General features: G+C 39.9%; 1 pseudogene; it reads right to left on the minus strand.

Annotated features, from left to right (window-relative positions):
* Positions 1 to 899: 899 nt before the first annotated feature.
* Positions 900 to 2705, minus strand: LOC101395347 (DDB1- and CUL4-associated factor 8 pseudogene; annotated as a pseudogene).
* Positions 2706 to 6811: the final 4106 nt, after the last annotated feature.

Raw genomic sequence — 6811 nt, forward strand, 5'->3', positions numbered from 1 at the left:
TTAAAGTTAGTTCAAATACATATTTTCAAATATTAGAAATTCTTACAGGATATCTTATAGGAGATATCTTATAGGTATCTTATAAGAGATGATTATCCCAAGAGGTCTTCCTGGAAGGTAATCCTGTAGGAGTTCTCAGCCATGAAACTTCAAGAGATTGAAAGTACAGAGTAAACAATGTCATGCAATTAAATTTAATTCTTACCAGACTTCATCTACTCAAATTAATATTAACATATGGATTCAGAAAACGTGGACAACCCCAACTTATGTATTCTAGAAGGATGAATTATCTTGCTAGGAATTTATCTACCCAACTTTTCTCCCCTTTTCCTTTTCTGTGAGAGTGAGAGTCTGTGTGTGTGCGTACATGCGTGTGTGTGTGTATGTGTGTGTGTGCATGTGTGTGTGTGTGAGTATGGCCATGTGTCAGCATTCAAGGAACAAGGCCATGGTTTGCTTTATTTTACCTTACTTTTAAAGAATAAACATACTTCTGAAATTTTCAACTCAACTAGAGAACTTTATAATAAACTGCTAAAGATGAAAAAAAGGTGCTAAGTTTTCAGAGTGTCAGAAATGAGATGATATAATCAATAAGGCTATTACTTTTTTCACCAGAATTAGGAAACTTTAGAGGTCAGCTATAAAGGAACAAAGGAAAAGAGGCATAAATAAATTTCTTAAATATTCAGAGGAGTAAAGAAATCTGAGAGGAAAGGAATGAGGAAGGAAGAAGGTGAGGAAGGAAGGAAAGTAGAGGAAGGAGATGGAAGAGATGGTTTTTATTGTGGATAATAGATAAAACACAGACAAGGCAAATATATTCGTTAAACTGAATTTTAAACTCCAAGTCCAGCCTACTGAGGTGACATCTAGCTGGAGCTGGTATGAGGCCTTCAGGATGGCAGGAACTGCGCACGGTCTTGACTCTCTCCTCCCTCGGATGCATCGGAAGACTCATCCAAGTGTGCACCCATGGCCCCAACTCCAGGAGCTCCCTGGGGCTGCTGAAGACCTCTCTGTGTCAGGTGACGCATGAAGAACCAAAGCATGTGGCTGTTGAACAGGTCAATGTGGTGCAATCTATCTTCATCTCGTTCCTCCTTGTTGTGCTTAATCACATTCTTTAACCCAAGAAGCTCAGTGGTAGTTTTAGCTGTGGGTGCCCAGATCTTTGCCTCATGGTCTAGGCCACCGGTCGCCATCACAGGTAGGTAAGGATGGGGCTCAAGACAGTTCACGATACCTTCCTTGTCCCCCTCCATGAACTGAACAATCTGGCAGGATGATTTCTCCCAGAAGAAGATGTGCCCGCAATCACTACCGCTCACCACAAACTCACTTTTGGGGCCATAGAAACTGACACCTTTGATTGTGGCATTATTTCTGTGCCCCTTATATCTCTTAACATACTGGGCTCCATCACAGTGAGAGGAGTTGAAGAGGTAAATATCTTCATCATTGTAACTGGCCAGGAGCTCTGTGCCATCGTGGCTATATACAAGGCAGGTGATGTATGCTTTGCAGTTGACCAGGTGATGAGGACAGAATTTCTTGAGTACTCCATTATTCTCATTCTCATCAATTCTCCTCTGGTCATAAATTCTTACATATTCATCTCGTCCACCCACTGCGAACTGGTAAGTATTGGCAGGATTCACATGGATTGTATACAGTCCCACTTTGTTCTCCTTCTCTTTTGTTACCACCACTTTTGAAGCGGGCTGGCCTTGTCTGAGGTCAATGGCGAGGACAACTGCATCTTCGCCTGAAGTTAGGAACTTAGGGGAGTCTGGCTCCAGAGCTAACTTGTGGCAGGCTCCTCTGTGCTGGGCCACACACTTAGTATTTTTGCAGTGTGGTGTAGCAGATAGCTCTGCCACCCGTATCTGCCCATCACGGGCACACATGGCTAGGGTAGGATCACCACAGTTGGGAAGGAACTTGGCTTGAAAGACATTACTTCTGTGGCCACTCTCAAAGTCCAGTACTGGCTGCTGACGCATCCAGTCCCACACTATCACTCTAAGGTCATCACTGCTGCTGGCCAGCCAGGTGCCACACTGGTTAAAGTGCACAGTATTGACACAACCATTATGGCCTTTAAGCTCACACTGCAGGTGGAAACGCTGCACAAAGACCCTTGCCCCACATGCCTCATATACAAAGCGGGCACTTGAACCCAGCTGCCGCTCTCGAAGAGCAGTAAGGACTTGCCAGCGAGGGCGGGGCAGGGCAGATGTCTCTGAGGACATCCAGTTCTCCAGGGCCCGATCCTTATCTGAGAAATACTGATCATGGTTGCACTGTACCTGAGACTGTTCTTCTGCCATTTCCTCCTCCTCCTCTTCCTCCTCTTCTTCCTCGTCGCCCTCTTCTTCCTCTCCTGGCACCTCTTCTTCTAAGCAGTAATGGACTAGGTTTTCATCATTGAGGAGGAAACGGTCAATGTCTTCCATCCTTTGAAAGTCGAAGTCTTTACTTGAATTTTCCGTCTCTGTGCTTTGACTTTCTGTGCCTGCAAAGCTGGAGACACCACCGTCCCTTGTACCGCCACCATCTCTGGTCAATCTCAAGCTCATTTCAATATCTGAGGATGTCTCCCTCCTGGCCTCCGCTCCAGACGGCTCCTCTGGACTACAGCGCAGGCTTCTATTCCCTGAGTCTGGTCCGCCGTTTCTGCTGCTCCCGTTGCCAGACATTTTGAATGATGTTTGCTGTAGCCAGTATGTAGTGAGGAAAAGCCTTACAAGCCTGGAGAAAGGACCAGGCTTGCCCTCGGTGGTGAAGAAAATGGTAGGCCTAGCGGCAAGACGCCAACGACGTAGGCCAAAGAGCGAGGGGCAATATCCGGTTGTGGCCGTTGCAAGTATGGCAGCTGGTGAGGTTCAAAAGACTTCTTCTCGTCTATCATCTCACGATATTTCAAGACTACTCAGATTTCAGCAGTTGCGCATACTGTTCTTTTCAAGGTTGAAACATGTTGCACTCTGGAAAACATTGTTATTCTAATAGAATCTTCTAGAAATATTAGCAAAAGCTATCCTCCTTAGCCAAAACAGTCATGATAAGGCTCTCAGTGCTTTGCTTGAAGATAATGTATGGTATGAAATGAAGAAATAGGCAAACGCAATGAAAGATTGCTAAGGTCCCCACAGCTAGTGAGTTCCTGACATACAAGAAATGTCTTCAGCAAATCAAACAGCTTGAGGGAAACCTTAACAGCTCTAATTGATAGAAATGGCATAGGGTTGACAGATAAAGTACACAATGCCTAGTTAATTGCATTTTAGATTTTTAAAAAATGAATTCTTTTTTAGTATGAGTACATCCCAAATATTGTATTAGACATACTTCTACTAAAAAATAGTCATTGTTTATCTGAAATGCAAATTTAACTGTGTGTTCTGTATTTTTATTTGTTACATCTGGCAGGCTTTCTTAGTGAGAAGAGTAATTTCGTCCCTCAATGTAATCAAGGCTGAAATCAACTGGTCAATTTAAAGTAGACATTGAAATGAGTAGCTGCTTCACTAATTTGAGATAGAAGCACACCTTTTTCTTTTCCCATTAGGGATTCTATGCATTTATTTGGAGTTAGTTCAATTTAAGGTACTTAGGGAACAGAACACCAATACAATTTTATTTAAAAAAATTCTTCTGTGATGTTATAGAACTATCAAAATATTTTAAATATCTCCCAAAATATGTTAGAGAGATATTTAGGAAAAGAAAACAGCTCTTCAGAGGCAGTTAATTGGCATTGCTGTGTTAACTTCAGATCTTCTCCAAATGAATTATCTAAGGTGATGACAGTAAATTTTCAAAGGGCTACAGTACACTGCTGACTAAGAATGCTGGAATGAGGAAAACAAGATTTCCCTCAGAGTAATTGCAAAATCAATACAAAATTGATTAAACATGGGAGTATACAGTCTTCTAAAGAGAGAGAATAGTTCCAAGGCTAATAGTAATGGAAAGACACATAAAATTCATAGCAATTTGTAAAGAATAGCACAGCAACCTGAAAGCCCATCAAGAGTAACGTGGGTAAATAAATTAGCGTATATTCCTATAATGGAATAATGTACAAAAGTGAGGATTAGTGAATTAATATCAAATACATCAACAAGGATGAATCTTAAAAACACAATGATGAATGAAAACACAAGTGAAAGAAGAATAGTCAATAATTTCATTTTTATGCAGATCTTTATATTTTTCATATGTAATAAAACTATTTAAAAAGGCAAGGAAATATTGACTCAAAGTTCAGGATAATTATTACCTTTGGAGGAGAGAAGAAAGTTAAAATCTGATAGAGAGGAAGCTTCAAAAATTCTTGGTAATATTTAGGGGCCGCCAGGTGGCATAGCGGTTAAGCGCGCACACTCTGGCTTCGGCCGCCCGGGGTTCGCAGGTTGATCTGAGGTACCCACCGACGCACCGCTTGTCAAGCCATGCTGTGGCGGTGTCCCATATAAAGTAGACGAAGATGGGAATGGATGTTAGCCCACGGCCAATCTTCCTCAGCAGAAAGAGGAGGATTGGCATCCGATGTTAGCTCAGGGCTAATCTTCCTCACAAAAAAAAATATATATATTAGTAATATTTATAGCTTGCCGTTGATATAGGTTATGTTGTTTTCTTTTTATTATTTATTTCCTGGCATATACATTTATATACACTTTTCTATGTATGATATATTGCATAGTAGTTTTTTTTAAAGAGATAATGTTCATTAACAAGGGGTCTTGTTCAGCCATGGAGCGCAAAACAGGAAAACTAGATCATCAAACCCTAGTATGCCGACCCTGGCATTGTCCAGGGGAGGAAGTCTTATTAGTTGGCTTTGTCCCATTGCAAGGAACAGTTCCAGTATTAGAGGCTGAATCAGGTTATTTTAACCTGATGCTATTGTATTAATATTCTCATTAAGTAAACTTGGACTATGAATTGGCTTTTCATTTAAGTTTGCTTTTAATTTATCTATCTATTTGGTTTATTTCCATTCTCATTTATTCATTTATTCACCAAAAATTTATTTAGAGGTTCTATGTACCACGTACTGTTCTAGGTCCTGATATACAGTGGTGAATAAAAGTGGTAATCTCTTCCCTCAAGGAGTATATAATATAGTGGAAAAAAGAGACAACAGACAAGTCAATACATATATCAAATGCGGCAGTGATGAATAGTATGGAGAAAAATAAAGATGTATAAGTAGATATAGACTGGAGGTCATTATTTTAGATAGTGCATTCAGGGAAGGTCTTTATGACAAGACATTTAAGTAGAGAGCTGAATGAAAAGAGAAATGGAGCATACAAATATCTAGGATAAAAACATTCCTTATAGAGTGACATTGAGTACCAATGCTCTAAAATCGTAGCACAATATGAATGTTCACAAACTTCAAGGAGGCCACTGTGACTGAAACACTGCAAGTAAGCGTTAGGCAGAGTGTCAGGCAATGGGATTGGAAGAAGCAAAGGCCAACTAAGCAGAGCCTTGTTGTCCATCATATTGCTTTTCTAAAGGAAAGCCTTTAGAAGCTTGTGAGCAAAGGAATGGTATTATCTGACTTGCTTTTTACAAAGATGATACTGGCTGCTGTGTGGAGAATAGAATCGAGTGGGAAGAGATAGCACAAGTACTAAACTATTGCTCTAATCCAGGTTAGAAATTAAAGTGGTTTAAGGTAGGGTGAGGATAGTGCAGCTGGTAAAAATTGGTTAGGTTTGGAATTTGAAAGTGGAAATTACAGCATTTACTGATGAGTTGAATGTGTGAGGTGGATTAGTCAGTCTACTGGCAAGAAATACTTGGGCAATTTGAAGCTATTCATTCAATAAGTGGGCTTTTTACAAAGGTGAGAGAAAGCTGTAAAGAAATCACAAGGGAAAGAACAGGACCTCAGGGATACTATGAACAGGAAGATAAAATACCTCTAAGCCTAAAGGTGGGGAGGAGAGAGAGCAGTTATCAAAAACCTGAGACAGAAAGGGCAGTGTAGAGAGACTGACCTGACAGGAGCTATCATTAGCCATCTCTCAGTGAATGCATAGGGAGGGATCCAAGGAAATAAATTCCCCAAATTCATTCTCCTCTCTTTGCTCTCCTGCTGGTACTTCCCACTGAGTCATGTAAAGAAGGTAGAATTTTGCATTCTGTAACTTGACTGAATTTGTTAGTTCTAACAATTTTTTTGTTTGGAGTCTTTAGAGTTTTCCGTATATAAGATCATGTCATCTGCAAACAGATAATTTTACTTCTTCTTTTCCAATTTTGATGCCTTTTATTTATTTTTTCTTGCCTAATTTCTGTGTCTAGGAGTTCCAGTAATATGTTGAATAGAATTGTCTAGAGTAGGCATCCTTGCCTTTTTCCTGATCTTAGAGGAAAAGCTTTCAGTTTTTCACTGTTGAGTATGATGTTAGCTGTGGGCTTTTCATATATGGCCTTTATTATGTTGAGGCAAATTCCTTCTATACCTAGTTTGTTAAGAGTTTTTATCATGAAAGGGCATTGAATTTTGTCAAAAGTTTTTTTTGCATCTATTGTGATGATCATATGATTTTTATCCTTCATTCTGTTAATATGGTGTATCACATTGATTTGCTTATGTTGAACTGTCCTTGTATCCCAGGGATAAATCCCAAATGGTCATGGTTTATGATCCTTTTAATGTGCTATTGAATTTGGTTTGCTAGTTTTTTGTAGAGGGTTTTTACATCTATGTTTATCAGGAATATTGGCCTACAGTTTTCTTTTCTTGTAGTGTCTTTGTCTCGATTTGGTATCAGGG

The sequence above is a fragment of the Ceratotherium simum genome, chromosome X, assembly GCF_057802395.1.
Source record: "Ceratotherium simum simum isolate JZ-2026a chromosome X, ASM5780239v1, whole genome shotgun sequence".
NCBI lineage: Eukaryota > Metazoa > Chordata > Mammalia > Perissodactyla > Rhinocerotidae > Ceratotherium > Ceratotherium simum.